The sequence below is a fragment of the Anabrus simplex genome, chromosome 5 (genome assembly GCF_040414725.1).
Source record: "Anabrus simplex isolate iqAnaSimp1 chromosome 5, ASM4041472v1, whole genome shotgun sequence".
Classification (NCBI taxonomy): Eukaryota; Metazoa; Arthropoda; class Insecta; order Orthoptera; family Tettigoniidae; genus Anabrus; species Anabrus simplex.
The window spans coordinates 171,599,717-171,618,041 of record NC_090269.1 but is presented as its reverse complement, the minus strand read 5'-3'; positions in this window follow the sequence as shown (position 1 = coordinate 171,618,041).

Sequence of the window (18,325 nt, the reverse complement as noted above, 5' to 3'; positions counted from 1 at the left end):
GTAAAAACCACCGATTCTGTCTTGAGTTGACCTAAAACGGATATATATCTGAAAAAAATGGCAAAACAAACAAAAAATTACAGAGAGCGGACCCCCTACAACTTTATTTATATAGAGGACGGATAAGCACGAGCACGTTGAAAAGTGCAGACCTCCACATCGAGATTCACAACTCCTAAACGGTGCATGATCTTAACAAACGGTTTGCACCATCAGACACCTCATTTATCTCTCTGCATGTTCTTTTCTAAACAATCTCCTCGTATCTCCCACATTTATGGGGTAAATTGAGATCATACTTTTGCATAGGGTGAAATTTGGGAACATTTTTAACGTTTTACATTACTTTTTGCCTACTTGCGTATAAGCTAGAATCATGAAATTCGGTCCAGCTATGTCCCTTGATTGTGCCAATGTGCACACCCAATCTGATGATCCTATCATTAACATAAGTATGTCAAACAATGAAATATACTTGTAAAAATCAGCAAATTTACGAACAATCCGGAAATACGGCCACGTCTAAGGTATAAGGGAGACAGACACGACAAAATGTCATAGGACCAATGTTGTAGATCACTCCGAATTGAAGCGAGGTTGTTTCATCCGTTTTGTGATACGACCTACCGTTTAGCCAACAAATAGCTGAAGAGGAATGTCTGCGCCGTCATTAAAATTGTCTCCATATTTCGATATCTTTGGGGGTATAAAGTGAAAAATTTGAACATCTTGGAATCTTTCCGTCGGTTAGAGACCAAAAGCTATAATTTCACCAAATTTCAATTTTCTACCTCGTGTGGCAGGTTGTGCCGCCATCTTGATTTGGGGGGACGGGGGATAAAAATTAGGAAATTCCCGAAAATTTTTAAGGCCACGAAACCTGTAGGTTGTTGCGTTGGATAAATTGTACGACTGCTTTCTTATGCTGAGCCCAAACTTTGAGGCCCCCAGCGTGCCCCCTTCTGGGAATTTTGAGAATTTTCGACTTTTCTAGTGATCCTGGGGTCATTAGCTTCTCCCGTACCAAGTTTCAAATTTCTGAGATTTGTGGAAGTGCCTCATTATTTCACGTCTTTTTTCATTTTTATATATTTATATATACATCGCTCTAGACCGACTTGCTTTTATATATATAGAAAAAGCGAAGACGAAACAACGTACATAAAGAGCAAGATCACCGCAGGGTTGAGTGACTCAAACGGTTAAGATGCTTGCCTTCTGACCCTAACTTGGTAGGTTCGATCCTGGCTCAGTTCGGTGGAATTTGAACGTGCTCAGATATGTCGGCTTCGTATTGAACCCTTGAACTTACCATTCCATCGTTGGTCGGCCACGGCTGCTACAGTAGAACAATATTGAACTCTTAAATCACGGGTCGTTACGGGAATAAATTCGGTCACGATCTTAACCAAACGATGGGGTTCAGAAGAGAGCCTAACTACTTGAAATGAGGAGCAAATATGTGCTTACTAACTTTTATTAAAATCGAAATGACACGACAACATTGTTATTTTAATATAAATCCTTGAGAGGAAAAAAATTATAAATTATTTATTATTGAATGTTTCAAACGCAGTCACATTGCATAGCGTTGATTTATTTCTCACAATATCGAAGAGTTGCTTCGGTAAAATTAGTACATTAGTGGACAGCGAAACTGAAAAACTGAAAAAGGAAAGACCTGAAAACCGGGCACCTATTACTCCAAACGAGAACTGAGAATTAATCCACACGATCCGTGGAAAATCTGACTTTCAACAAGTAGAACGCCTGATTTCCTCTCAATTAAGGTTATCCACCGGTCGAATACCCTTTACGGATACGGAACACCCGCCGAATGGACCCTTAATCGAACCAAATTGACTATCAGTTGCTTTGGATAGGTTGCGAAATATTATGGGAAAGCATGGTGTTCACTACAAGTTAACAGCATCATTCACAATTGAAATAAAATTCCACCATGTATTTGTCATTCATGACACCCTTAAGTGATAAGGTAATCCCGATGCTAAATGTGCATCACCCAAACAGCTGTTCGGAAGGAACCAACAACAACATGATCCGCGAAGATCTTACGTTACGTCGTTCTAAAGGAGCAAAACTGCGAAATGCAGGAAACACTTATTCATCACGCATTTAGAAGAAATGCCAAACACTGAAGTTAATTAAAAAGTGGTAGATCACTTGAAAAGTATTATTACCAAACCGATTTTCAGGTTAGAAATGGTTATGTTACGCTTAATGGAATTACCAGTCCACATTGAAAAAAATATAACAACTTTAAGGAATTCTTTCCTTAAAAAAACAAAAAAACAATGACTACCTTTACAGATCCGTCTACTTATTGTCTGTCCCAACACACTACCTATAAAATGATTACTTAATCGAATTCAACTACGAATAAAATGAAAGTACGACAAAGATTGAAAATAAAATAATATTATTGGCTGACGAATCGAACCCGCATTCGCAGCTCAAGTCTCACGCTAATACACTGAGTGTCAATATGCACACTATCAAAACGAAACGGACGTCAGAACGACAAAACAATTAAGTCCGTAAAATAAAATAACATATCGAAGTCATTAAAACTCAACACGCATGGAGAATTACAGTAAAAATATTTAATCTCCATCAGGTCGATATCCAATATTTGGGCAACCCTCATTCACCGGTAGCGGCCCCGTTATCTCAAGGAACACCCTGCAGCTGTTGGAGCTACGCACTAGTTGGCCTCATTATTGTCGATCTAACCCTCTTCATATTCCATATTTTACTGTAGAGGCTACCTTCGCCCAAGTCACTTCGCAAAACAAAAGAAACATCTAATCTGAGACTTGAGTATGTGCAGCTGACATCCCAGACCTATCGTCCGGCTCACTTAAAATCTGTACATCCTAACACTAATCTCTATGTACACGATACCTTCCAAATTCTATCGTCGGGCGTGAACTAGGACATCTCATCATCAGTAACTCCAAGGATAACATGTGACGTCCTAAATCTATGGTCGAGCGTCAAAATGGATCGTACTACGTATCCCCTAGCATATCAGGCGAACTAACAATTTCAAACCAACTCTGACATTTCAATACACATGGGACCACGTCTCTTACTATTAAACGAATGCAAGTCGAAAAATGCAGTAAGTCTCCATCTCGTTACGATACGTGAACTCGAAAATAAATATACGTGACGAACAATTCTCCAACTCAAACACAATCTCAGCCTGTGCAATGAGGTTTTTAGGGAAGCAATGATAACTACCAACACACGTCTACCATTTAGTGGATGTATTCAAAATAATAATCATCACTACCGCATTAGAAACTCTCAAATCGCCTACCGTCAATTCCAAATATTTATATCAATGACATATCCAGTGAAACGAAATTCAATACAACACCAACCAGATTCGTTTTCACTTGGGATCTTACTAGAAATCTACGATGCCTCACACAGTAGTCGTCTCAAATTTCGGATTGGTAGTGGAATACTCTACAGCCTGTCACAATACAGTCTGTTTCACAAATACTTCCTCGGCAAACATAGCCTGTCTCAAACTCATTCTCCTCCCCTTATCCTAGCGGTATCACTTAAAATCCAGGCTTCATTTCATCTTCAATATTCCTATCCCTCTCATCTCCACATATATAAATTCTTCGCTCTCAACCCATTTTTCTTATATTTCCAAGACCCCTTTCATTGTTCAATCCTCTAGTGAAAACAACAACCATTATGAAATACACCTCTTTATTTTACTATTACTACGACTTTCGGACCTCGAGAATCCAAGAACACACCGCGACTTTCCGTATCACTGATATACACGATGTCCCAAAATTTTTACTTCCCATGAATAAATATAACTCTATCGAATTTCACTGAAATATTCTAAGTGCCTGTGATCCTTGTAAAATATACAGGTTAAATGCACTTTTAACATAGACAAATTTCTTTATCCCGCGGTAGACATTATTATTATTATTATTATTATTATTATTATTATTATTATTATCGACAAACATTTCTGAATTCAACTGATATTTGAAATTAAGATATTCGCTACGACTATTTTACAACTATAGCTTTCCTCAAATTTACTGCTTTGGACAATATCTCATAGAACATTAACACCAGATTTAAACATCGCATTTTTACAGTTTCTTGACGTGAAATTTTCAAACTAAAATTTTCACACGCTGACCAAAATTATAACACTTTTCGCCTGATAATTACAAATATCAACCCGACAATCATCTTGAAAAATATGTTGGGACAGAACAAAAAAATCTAACTACAACATAATACAAATATAGACAGACCTGCATATGGCGTCATTCCCAGTATTCTGGCTACATCGTCGCCAGCTGACCTCGTGCCTTTAGCCGTACATTTGCACAAATAACATCATCATTTCCAACATATCACTCTTACAAACACTGCCTTTTTCACACGATATTAAATTACAACACAAATCACGCACTTTCCTCGTTATAATGTGTACCACGAACCTCCTCGTTCTGCAGTCAACTGCTACTGTCTGCTTTATCCCAGAGTTGTCTCTCTCTGTCACCCACAACCACACCAGGTGTTCAACAGATAACGAAATCAAAACTACTCTGACTAGCTTCCCAATTCTCTTACCACTTTCAAGCGCACATAAGGTGATACAGTAACATTTGCTGTGTACTTTAACAGACGCCTATACTTTCACAATTTGTCGGCAATAGTTCAGAAAATTTCTGTCACCTTCCCTTTCTAACCGACTGGGTGGACCTCAGCCACGAACATGTACTAAGTCGTTTGTAGATCAATCTGGTACAAATTCCTGCTGACGACGGGCGTAAGCTACCGCCGCTTCAAAAACCAGATCGACACTGAAAAATATGTAATTGAGGGGGGTTCCTCTTATAGTCTATAGGAGGGACGCTACACACACTACCAAGCTTGATTGCGTAATCTGCTAATTTCGCGTCCAATAGACCGATTTTTATGAGACTTGTCCCAGAATTCCGGACAGACTTGTAATTATTTTTTATGTTAATCTCATAATTTTACCACACTCCCAACAGGTGAAATAAATTATTTCTGCCCGGACGTTTCGCGCGTTTTTTTTATCCCTTGACCTTGGCACGTGGAGCTAGTTCACTGATCTGACGCTGACTTGTACTTTGGCTTAGCTGCATTTATGTTTTACCCTGGGGGTTCTGTCTTCACGTAGGGTTTAAGAATAATTTAAATTATTTATATCTTTATTTACTGTATTGCCAAAATCCCTAGTTACGCAGAATTCCGTGAATTTAAAGAATTATCGGGCACTCGAAGTTCACCGAGGTGTCACGGTATTTCACGAGCCTGCCCCGGGTGAGATCCTTCCCACGCGACATCGAGGCTCTTAGGAGCGCAACATGGCTGCCCTCAAAAATAAAAGTAGCTTGTTGATTTGAAATAAATATTGAGAAAAAAAATTCTCATCGTGGAATTATGGGTTCAGTATCAACATACACTGACTGACAGAGCAAATGCAACACCAAGAAGGAGTGGTCAGAACTTTATGCCAATTGCAGGGTAGACTGACGTCACTGAGGTATGCTCATGATGTGAAATGCGCCGCTGTGCTGCGCACGTAGCGAACGATAAATGGGACACGGCGTTGGCGAATAGCCCACTTCGTACCGTGATTTCTCAGCCGACAGTCATTGTAGAACGTGTTGTCGTGTGCCACAGGACACGTGTATAGCTAAGAATGCCAGGCCGCCGTCAACGGAGGCATTTCCAGCAGACAGACGACTTTACGAGGGGTATGGTGATCTGGCTGAGAAGGGCAGGTTGGTCGCTTCGTCAAATCGCAGCCTATACCCATAGGGATGTGTCCACGGTGCAGCGCCTGTGGCGAAGATGGTTGGCGCAGGGACATGTGGCACGTGCGAGGGGTCCAGGCGCAGCCCGAGTGACGTCAGCACGCGAGGATCGGCGCATCCGCCGCCAAGCGGTGGCAGCCCCGCACGCCACGTCAACTGCCATTCTTCAGCATGTGCAAGACACCCTGGCTGTTCCAATGTCGACCAGAACAATTTCCCGTCGATTGGTTGAAGGAGGCCTGCACTCCCGGCGTCCGCTCAGAAGACTAACATTGACTCCACAGCATAGACGTGCACGCCTGGCATGGTGCCGGGCTAGAGCGACTTGGATGAGGGAATGGCGGAACGTCGTGTTCTCCGATGAGTCACGCTTCTGTTCTGTCAGTGATAGTCACCGCAGACGAGTGTGGCGTCGGCGTGGAGAAAGGTCATATATGGCAGTAACTGTGGAGCGCCCTACCGCTAGACAACGCGGCATCATGGTTTGGGGCGCTATTGCGTATGATTCCACGTCACCTCTAGTGCGTATTAAAGGCACGTTAAATGCCCACCGCTACGTGCAGCATGTGCTGCGGCCGGTGGCACTCCCGTACATTCAGGGGCTGCCCAATGCTCTGTTTCAGCAGGATAATGCCCGCCCACACACTGCTCGCATCTCCCAACAGGATCTACAAGGTATACAGATGCTTCCGTGGCCAGCGTACTCTCCGGATCTCTCACCAATCGAACACGTGTGGGATCTCATTGGACGCCGTTTGCAAAACTCTGCCCCAGCCTCGTACGGACGACCAACTGTGGCAAATGGTTGACAGAGAATGGAGAACCATCCCTCAGGACACCATCCGCACTCTTATTGACTCTGTACCTCGAAGTGTTTCTGCGTGCATCGCCGCTCGCGGTGGTCCTACATCCTACTGAGTCGACGCCGTGCGCATTGTGTAACCTGCATATCGGTTTGAAATAAACATCAATTATTCGTCCGTGCCGTCTCTGTTTTTTCCCCAACTTTCATCCCTTTCGACCCACTCCTTCTTGGTGTTGCATTTGCTCTGTCAGTCAGTGTATTTCCTGACACGTAGAAGAACTCCTGCGGGACAAAATTCTCAGCACTGATAAATACAGTTGGTTTGGTGGCAACCATTGTTCGTCTTAAACTTAGAAGGTGAGATTAATGTACTGTTTGCAAAAAATGAAGAGATATTTTTGTATTATAACATTTTATTCAGATCTTTTCTTAAATTCACTTTTACATTCTCAAAATTTGTAATATGTCACGAATTCGAGTCTAAAAAGTATGGTCTCCTGACTAAGACAGCGAGTTTCAAACTAATAATCAAACATCTTTGACTAGATTAATAATAATAATTGTAACGGAGGTACACCAACTCCGTTCATTTCAAGTGAGCGCCTTTTAGAAGGCCATCTGTAACGTGTACTTCAAACTGTGTAGTGGAAGAAGTTTGAACGTTTATCGTCAGATGTCTCTACTGTCGACTTACGTGCCCCCTCAGGTGCGAGGATGAACAATTAATTTTCAAATTAATTTTGCATATCAAGGTTTTCAAAACTGAATGGTTTGCAGATTGTGTTTGTTGTTCTAAGGTTACTAGCACATCAATCTCTCCCCGCCTGCTTAAAATTTTACCCGATCAACAATTTTTTAATTTATTTCATAAACCAATAAGGTTTGTGGGTGTGTACAGGGCTTCGGCCCAGAGATTTCTGGAACCTTCCTCTCCGCTATAAAAGCTGGGACCATTTGTGCCACGTTGTCTTTTCGATCACTCCAGTCAAGAGGTTTAGAGTGTGTCCCTAGAGGAGGCAGAGGCTAGTCTCGCCCATCTTCGGAAGGCCCACAAGCTCAAGGTAACAGCAGACACCTTTTAATCACGTAATAGTTTCTGAAAGCTAACTTGTGGGGAAGCTTTCCAAATTCTTTCTTAATGTAAAATTCAAATTTTCAATGTAAATTTTCAAAGAAGTCTAAAGCCCTTAGTCTAACTTAGAGAATAAAGAGTGTAAACACCCTTTTACTCACCTTCAACTTGTTAATGAGGTGACTACAATTTCGTGAAATTTTTTTAATTTTTTCTTTTTTGCTATTTGTTTAACGTCGAAGGTTTTCGACGGAAGGGTGGGATATTGCGAAGATAGCGGCCGTGGCCTTCATTAAGGTTCAGCACCAGCATTTGCTTGGTGTGAAAATGGGAAACCACGGAAAACCACCTTCACGGCTGCCGACAGTGGGGTTCGAACCCACTATCTCCAGAATGCAGCTCACAGCTGCGCGATCCTAACCGCACGGCCACTTCCTCGGTTAAATATTATTTCTTCCTCTTGTACTTTAAATTCTCTCTCCATTTAGTCACCTCCATAGTATAGGCTTAACCTCTGTAATTTCGGGCCATAAGCCCACATAGGGTGTTAAGAATTTTCAAGTGAACTTCATAGGAGTGCAAGAGTTCACCTCCTAACATTTTTTTGCAAGTTGCTTTACGTCACACCGATACAGATTGGTCTTATGGCGACGATGGGACAGGAAAGGGGTAGGAGTGGGAAGGAAGCGGCCGTGGCCTCAATTAAGGCCGAACCTTCTTACACTTCCGTAAACCACGAAAAGTTCGGAACGCAGAGGTGAAAGAAGGTGTGGGCATGAATGGGAGGATATACATGAGTCGAAAGATTAATTTAAACTTCAAAATTTGAACTATATTTCTTTTCTGTATATCTGTTGTTTCTTTTAAAATTTTATACAGGGTTGGAAAATAACAAATAATCAAGTAAAAGAGTTTAGCTCGTAAACTCGAGTAACAATTTTAGAGAGGTTTAAAATAATGAGATAACAATAATTTAACAATTGAACTGAAACTCTCTAATTACAATTTTTACATGAACACTACTGCTCCTTTCAACCAACAGTCCAGGAGACGGATCTCCCAATTTTTACACTAGTAGGACCAGCGTCATTTCTCTACACCATTATTTCCTCTGAGACTATTCTCTAAAATATCCACTTTCCAGGCCTGTCAAAGACGCAGCCTACATTTAACAAAAATAAACAGTATTCACTGTCTTAATTGCTCAACAGTCTGATTTGCCTTAAAATTGAATGAATGAAGTTGACTTAAACAGGGGTAACAAGCACCCATTCTAAGTGGCTTCTGTTAAAGACAAAAGGTTAACGTTACTGGCCGAAAATCAAAATGTTAGGAGGCAGACACTTGCACTACTCCTTGAAATTCACATAAAAAATATTTAAAATCCTATGTGGACTCATGGTACGACGTTACAGAGACTAAACACATACTACGGAGGTGACTAGATGGAGAATAATATTTAAGTTGCAGAATTACGAGATAGATTTTAAATGTTACAAAATCGTAGTCACCTCGACACCAAGTTGAAGAGGAATATAAGAGGGTGTCACTGCTTATTCCCTGTTTTCGGTTAAGTACTTTAGACTTGCTTGAGAATTTACAGTAAGAAATTACGGTTACATTGCAAAGGAAATTGGAAACCTTCCCCTCGAGGTAGCTTTCAAAGAATATCACATTTTTAAGCAGAATCTGCCATTGCCATGAGTTGGTGGACTTCCCGAAGATGGATGAGAGAGCCATTTCCCACTGCCTGCGCTACGAACACACTCTAAACCTCTTGACTGGAGCGATAAAAAAGACAACATTGGCCGAAATGTCCCAGCTTTTACAGCCGAGAGATAGGCTCCAGATTTCTCTGAGACAAAACCCTAAAAATACCCCCAATTTTCATTAGACCATCAACTAAATATCAAAAACAATGATTGGTTACTTAAATTAATGTACAATTTTTTCTTATTGGTTAACATGTCAAGTTGGCGGAAAGAGATAGAAGTGTTGATAACTTAAGAACGCCGAAAACAAACTATAAATAATTCAGTTTGGGAAACCTGGACACACAAAATTACTTCAAAAATTAATTATTCTTATCGCACCAGAGGGCGCATCTAAGTTGATGGTAGGGACATCTGTCGAAAAATGTCCAAACTTCTTGGACCAAACAGTTTGACGACCAAGTTATAGATGGCCTTCTACAAGGCGCCAGTTTTAAATGCATGGAGCCAGTGTACCACCGGTACAATAGTAATAATAATAATAATAATAATAATAATAATAATAATAATAATAATAATAATAATAATAATAATATACGGTTTTTGGGGTTGACGTGGTGCCAGAGTTTCTGTTGGAGATTATTTCACCTTCCAGTAAATCTATCGAAACGAGACTATCACCCTCATTTATCACCAAGCTGAGGCAGGTTTGGGCTTATAGCAACAGCAATTATTATCTGAGCCTCTCAGTTCGGCTTAGTTAGTACAATGACGAAAACTGTAGACTGAAGAAAATCCTCCGATTGAGCAGAACTTGTCCCCTTGTCAGAGAACATAGCTGTTCTGCCGAATAAAAGCGCTCTGCCTGCTCGTTCCAGAGTTATTTATTTATTTATTTATTTATTTATTTATTTATTTATTTATTTATTTATTTATTTATTTATTTATTTATTTATTTATTTATTTATTTATTTATTTATTTATTAGGTGATTACATCTCGAAATTTATTCATTCTAAGTACTTTCTGTAAAATGTCTTTTCATCGGCATTAAGTAAATGTACTCGCCTATAGGGATGATAATTTCCATACAGTTTTTCATGTTATCGCACCGATCATTGGAACATTTTCCTGTTCGGCTAACAGCAAATATGGAAACCATAAAAATACTTACAGTTATCTATTATCTATCTGTCTATCAATCTATCTATCTGTCTACCTATCAGTTATCTACTGGAAGAAGTCGTGTGCTCCAGTAACGTTTTCATATTTATAGTTAGGATCTAAGAATAAAACCTCCGTGACTCAGGTGGCAGCGCGCCGGTCTCTCACCGCTGGGTTTCGTGATTCAAATCCCGGTCATTCCATGTGAGATTTGTGCTGGACAAAGCGGAGGCGGGACAGGATTCTTCTCTGGGTACTCCGGTTTCCTCTATCATCATTCATTCCAGCAACACTCTCCAATATCATTTCATTTCATGTCAGTCATTAACCATTAACCCACAGGAGAGCGACAGGCTTCGACAGCCGGCACAATTTCCTCACCGCTAGATGGGGGTCTCCATTCCTGACCCAGCAGATGACTAGAAACAGGCTGTGGATTTTCATTATCATCATTATCATCTAAGAAGAATTTCCTTGCGGTATTGCCCTTCTCCTATCGTTCAGGCATGCCAGAACTTTTAAGGGTCAAGATCAAGTGTTTTTTGCGGGTTATCTCTGCATTTTCTTTTATCGCGTACGCATTATTTGACTTACTGTTATAATATATAAACCAATGTTTAGGTAAGGAATGCCAACAAAGGTACACCGAATTTTATTTAAATATCTCGAGTTGTTTCTGAGTTACGGCGGAACAAATACACACACTAATATCGCACTCAGAATTATATCAGATAATCTTACATAAAAGAACTGTGTAAGTTTATCAGCAAAGTGTGTGTTCGACAAATGTATATTGAATAATAAGACAGAGGATATTTCATGACAGAAGACTATAGCACTGGATGCGGTATATGAAACATTAGATACGTTTTATTCTTTTACAAGTAACTGAATGAGATACGAAGTAATCTATTCTACTGTTTAGAAAATAAAATAAATTTCAGTGCTATTTTTGGTAAAAAAAAATAGAAGTACCTATCTTTAAGGGGGTTCAGTCTCCTTATTTCCTGTAATTAGTTTCAAAAAGTTAATCCTAACAGTAGATCAATCAACCCAGTTCGTCCTCCTGTTGGCACTCTGTCACACAGCTTCCCCTTATACAATCACAGCGGTGAAGCCTCTTAACTTGACGTGGAATGTTCAATTAACTTAGTCTCGCGCACACATCAAGTTCACTGCTTTACATATTAACAATGGCAGTGCATCACATGAAGTGAACCCGACCAACAACATGTATTTGCACACTATTAGTACGTGTTGGTCATATTGATTTACCTGGTAACAGGGAGCTGTCAGATTACCTGCTACTAGCAAACACATCAGAAACAAGACAATACAGCAAAAGCACGGCAATATTAAATCATGAGGGAATTCAGAATATGAAATGTTAAATTAACAAATTCAGTTATTTTTTACAATTTGCTTTATGTCGCACCGACACAGATAGGTCTTATGGCGACGATGGGATAGGAAAGGGCTAGTAGTGGGAAGGAAGCGGCCGTAGTCTTAATTAAGACACAGCCCCAGCATTTGCCTGGTGTGAAAATGAGAAATAACGGAAAACGATCTTCAGCACTGCTGACAGAGGGATTCAAACCCACACTCTCCCGGATGCAAATTCAGTTCATACACTTTCGCCCCAAGGAACAATATAACCTAGAACTTACACATAATAAGATATTCTTTAGAAATGCTTAACTCTGACATTTTTCGTAACTGCTTAGTAGAGCTAAACAATGCGTCAGCTCCCAAAGCTGACACCTTCATCCGGCAGTGAAACCACTTGCGAGTAGGCAAGCCCGCTCTGACTTCATCCACCGAGTTCTGCAGCTGCAGAGACACGACTGCTAGTCAAATGACAAAATGTGTATGAACTGTAAGAAAGAAGCCGACAGTAACAGTATAATAATTTCGTGTGGCTATTTCTAGCCGAGAGCAGCCCTTGTAAGGCAGATGAGTGTGGGCGGCATCTGCCATATCTAGCTAACTGCGTGTTATTGTGGTGGAGGATAGTGTTTTGTGTGGTGTGTGAGTTGCAGGGATGTTGGGGACAGCACAAACACCCAGCCCCCGGGCCATTGGAATTAACCAATGAAGGTTAAAATCTCCGACCTGGCCGGGAATCGAACCCAGGACCCTCTGAACCGAAGGCCAGTACACTGACCATTCAGCCAACGAGTCGGACGACAGTAACAGTGATGTCTGGAAAATAGTTCTTACTGTATCGACGAAACACGGGGAGAGCACAAGCTCTGTCCAATGCAGTGAAATATCTAGAGGAAAAGTGTATTCACATTACGCGTCAAAAGTGCACAAAACAGGAAAATATTATAAAGATATCCGAATACGTTGGAGAGGACATTATGATGACGTGTGTGAAGATGTGTGCAAGTTACATATTGCCTTTCGCAAGCGTCGGTGGCAAGGGATTTCTGAACATGGCACAGAAAGTGAGTCATTGCTCTTGACCGAATCTAAACCGGTAACAGAAGATCCGCCTAGTTCAAATGCGTCTGTAGGCTCTACCGGGTCATCAGAAAATACAGATCCGCCTCGAATGAATGCTTATCATTATTGTTCCGGGGTATTTGTGGAACGCAGAGATGATGAAAGAAGGGGCGGGCTTGAATGGGTCTAACTATAACATCAAGAATTGACTTAACACTTTAACAAAGGTTATATTTCCTTAGAATTTCAAAAATTAATAACGAACAACATGACAGGTACAATTAGCAACCTTGAAACAAGACTTGCAAAAATCCAAGATTCAGAACTTTAACAATTTTGGGCTTCAAGCCCCTAGTTTTACAATTTCTGAGCTACGAGCTCAACTTTACAAAATTTCAATCCCAAAATGAGGAACAATTTAGTCAAGGGCAAAAATCCCCTAATTCAAAAGCGCTTGCTCCCTAAATTACAATATATAGCCTTCCAGAGGTACTTTTTACTGTTATAAAACTTTGAAAAAGAGCTAACAGGCCCTCAGTTTTTCCAGCCTACTCAAGGCAACAGTACATGAAAATCTGGCAATCTCTGGCCTCTCAAGGCACAACTTACAAATTGAAATATAATTACACAGAGGTATCTAGTACCCAACCTACAGGGCCTTTGCGAAAAAAGAACAGGATAAATAAACGGCCCGAACACAGACTGAGTGTAGGCGAACACTGCGCTGCAGATAATGAAATATAAAATCCTACAGGGCTCTTGGCCGATGAAACTGGGGCTAGTCCCAAACTACTGAGGTGGCTCGGATGGAAATAACTTTCATTCATTACAGAAAAGAAAGGTTGCGAAAACGGAGTCACCTCAAACCAAGATGAAGGGGTGTAACCTGACAAACCCCGATCAGATATTATTATTATTATTATTGTCATTATTATTATTATGATTATTATTATTATTATTATTATTATTATTATTATTATTATTATTATTATTATTATTATTATTATTATTATTTATTCATGTGTATATTTCATTTATATGTGTATTTAGCCGTCGCGGCTTAGTAACTCTTTTTGGAACTCTCGTTATTATGGATACTCTCTATATTTTATTTGGGACTAGTGTGTTTCGATCACTCAGTTTATCTCCCGGTTGTGTACGTGACGAGTCTCCGAGCGGGCGTTTACGTCTTAACGGAGCTGAGGTGGAAAATTCCAGGAACTGGGCTATTTTAAGATGCTGTTGTGTTGGCTTGGGCTAGTGTGGTGCAAGCACGCGTCGAGAGTTTGAAGTTGCAGCTTGCAGTGTGCAGAGGTGATACTGGTGGTAATCTGAGAGGTGTTTTGTACGAGTTGTGAGGAAGATGTCCCATGCCATGTTGGGAGTTCGAGATCTGCTGTTGAAGGAACCAGGGAGAAAGATGCTGGAGTGTAACAACATTCTATGGTTATGAATGTTAGCCATATATAATTCTACGGAGAGTCTACGTAAGGTAACGTGTTGGGCCTTTTCAAACTATACCAACGCCATCAGCAAAGCGGAGTCCATTCTTGAAAAATGAGTCATGACTGCGTGTGAATATTGTGCGTTGCGGAATAAACTGAGTACCAGTTATTGAGAGAGAGTTATTTCATAAATTAAGACATTTATTATTTATATCAATATTCTCTTTATTTTGTTATATATGTTCAAGGGTGTATCACGACGAGCTCTGCTCGGATTTCTAGGTAAATACAGGTTTAATTGACTAAGTAAATTGTATGAGATTAATATATATTCTGTTTAATTTCTATGGGTGGGGGAAATTACCAGATGGACTCCTTTTCCAATATTAATTTTTTAGATATCAAGTGATTCAGATCTCCTTGTCACAAGGCAACAACCCTGAAGATGAGTTTCAACAGCCGGCAAAGTTTAAGAATTATTTATTTGTATATTTATGGCTCCCAAATTCCATTAGTCATTATTATTTATATTTATATTTAATAGAAAGATTTCAATGTCGCTAGCAACGTGGGGCAAGACTGATCTGAGTCACGATAGGGTATGCACACAGAAATGGTATAGTTGCTCTCAGATTTCATGATATGTACAGTTGTTGTGGAGATTTCTTGTTCGCTGTGGAGTGTATAATATGTCTTGTGGAAATTTTGCGTATGTGGGAAACGCAAGGTGATGAGTTGGACGAGAGAAAATATTAATCTGTTAAAATTAAGAAATAGGAGTGTGGAAAGGAAAGTGCATATTAATTGTAGTACAGGGGGAGCAAACTATACCGTTGACATGATTAATTCAGAGAGTGAAGCCACAATGGGCGATAATAATTTAAATGTTGTGTTAGATTCGATGGTAACCGGGGACAATGCTTCATCATCTCTATCAGAGCAGAGTAGCGATAATAGTGACCAGCAGCTAGACCAATTAGTTCATATTTTGAGTGAATTTACTAATAAACTTGAAAGTAAACTTAGAGAGCAGAATGATGAGTTAACACAGAAACTTGAAAGTAAACTTGAGGATAATAATCAGAAAATGGAAATTAATGTTGCTAAAATTGAAAAACAAGTTCAGGAAATTAGTGATAGGATGGATAATCAAGTAAAGAGGTTAAGTGAGAAAGTCGATTCAGGTATTATAGAGATGAGGAAGGAATTAAACTATCAATGTGTAGAAATTAATGGTAAATTGTCTGAGCATGATAGGCAAATTGAAGAAATTAGGGGTATATCTGAATCAAATAAAAGTGAATTTAACCGAGTAATTTGTAACGTTGCTAATAATCTTGAAGCTAAACTTGTTGAAAATAATTCTAAATGTCAGGATAAAATTTTAGATAACTTTAACAGTATTCACAATGTGATAAGTAAACAAGGTGTAATTGAACATCAGGTCAGAGAGAACGCTAGTCATATTGATGTATGGAAGGCAGATGTATTACAGAGGGTTGACGAAAAGATTCAATCAGTCAGGTCCTCAGGTGATGTTCAGAGTTCTAGCATACAAAGGCATATTATTAAGGAAATTGAGCTGCCTAAGTTTAATGGTAAGCAGTTTAACCCTCTGGAATTTCTCAAGGTAGTGGAGAAACGTTTTACTAGGAGCTTGGAAGAAGGTGTGTTAGAGTGGGACTTGGTAGATGATATGTTAGCAAGTGCGTTTACGGGTGAAGCTAGGAGTTGGTATGATGTTTATAGAGGTCATATTAAGGGTTTAAGGGGATTCAGGGAGTTGTTTATGGATAAGTTTTGGGATGCGGAGATTCAGGGTAGGGAAAGAGATAGGATTATGGCTGGGAAGTATAAGGGTAATGAGGGTATTTCTCGTACGGAGTATTTTCTTGTGCACGTGGCTATTAGTCAGAACTTAGAAGAGGATGTGCCAATGCAGTGAGTAAGTATTGCGAGGAATTCGGTAACTCTAGGAGGATCCTATCCGATCACGGCTCACAGTTCACTTCGAACATCTGGAAGAAGACTCTACAGGACAGAGGTATTCAGGTAACATATTCGTCTATAAGGTTTCCTTGTGGAAACATGTCTGAGAGAGTCATGAGGGAACTTGGACGGATGTTTAGGACCTATGTAAGTCATAATCATAGCTCTTGGTATGAATATTTAAGTAGGATGGAAAATTGGCTCAATGTCACAAGACATGAGAGTACTGGTCTTACACCCATTGAGGTGAACTTTGGGAGAAAGCCTGATTTTGAGTTGGCCAAGATATTGAGGTTGGAGAGCGTGGAGGAGGTTCCTCAGGATCTATTTGTACAGCTTGCTAGGGAGAAGCTGGTTAAGTCTGGTCAGAAACGTGCTAGGATAGTTCAGAATAGGTGCTCTGATAGTTTAGAGGTAGGAGATGAAGTATTGTTGCGAGTGCCTCACCCATCTAACGCTGAGGATAAGACCATGTCTAAGTTTTTTCAATTGTTTAAGGGTCCTTTTATTGTTGCGAGAAGGATAGGGAGGTGTGCATATTCCTTAATTGATGCTAATAGGAAATGTATTGGAACTTATAATGTGTTCAATTTGAGGAGATACCATCGGGATCCCTAATGATGTATATTGTATATTTGATGGGTAGTTTGAGGAGCTGTCCTTGGGCCATCAGCCACCTGATTTGTGTTGTTTTGCCAACATTTGCATCTGTTGGAAAACAAAGGGGGAGTATTGTAACCTGACAAACCCCGGTCAGATATTATTATTATTATTATTGTCATTATTATTATTATTATTATTATTATTATTATTATTATTATTATTATTATTATTTATTCATGTGTATATTTCATTTATGTGTGTATTTAGCCGTCGCGGCTTAGTAACTCTTTTTGGAACTCTCGTTATTATGGATACTCTCTATATTTTATTTGGGACTAGTGTGTTTCGATCACTCAGTTTATCTCCCGGTTGTGTACGTGACGAGTCTCCGAGCGGGGGTTTACGTGTTGAAGGAGCTGAGGTGGAAAATTCCAGGAACTGGGCTATTTTAAGATGCTGTTGTGTTGGCTTGGGCTAGTGTGGTGCAAGCACGCGTCGAGAGTTTGAAGTTGCAGCTTGCAGTGTGCAGAGGTGATACTGGTGGTAATCTGAGAGGTGTTTTGTACGAGTTGTGAGGAAGATGTCCCATGCCATGTTGGGAGTTCGAGATCTGCTGTTGAAGGAACCAGGGAGAAAGATGCTGGAGTGTAACAACATTCTATGGTTATGAATGTTAGCCATATATAATTCTACGGAGAGTCTACGTAAGGTAACGTGTTGGGCCTTTTCAAACTATACCAACGCCATCAGCAAAGCGGAGTCCATTCTTGAAAAATGAGTCATGACTGCGTGTGAATATTGTGCGTTGCGGAATAAACTGAGTACCAGTTATTGAGAGAGAGTTATTTCATAAATTAAGACATTTATTATTTATATCAATATTCTCTTTATTTTGTTATATATGTTCAAGGGTGTATCACGACGAGCTCTGTTCGGATTTCTAGGTAAATACAGGTTTAATTGACTAAGTAAATTGTATGAGATTAATATATATTCTGTTTAATTTCTATGGGTGGGGGAAATTACCAGATGGACTCCTTTTCCAATATTAATTTTTTAGGTATCAAGTGATTCAGATCTCCTTGTCACAAGGCAACAACCCTGAAGATGAGTTTCAACAGCCGGCAAAGTTTAAGAATTATTTATTTGTATATTTATGGCTCCCAAATTCCATTAGTCATTATTATTTATATTTATATTTTATAGAAAGATTTCAGGGGAGCT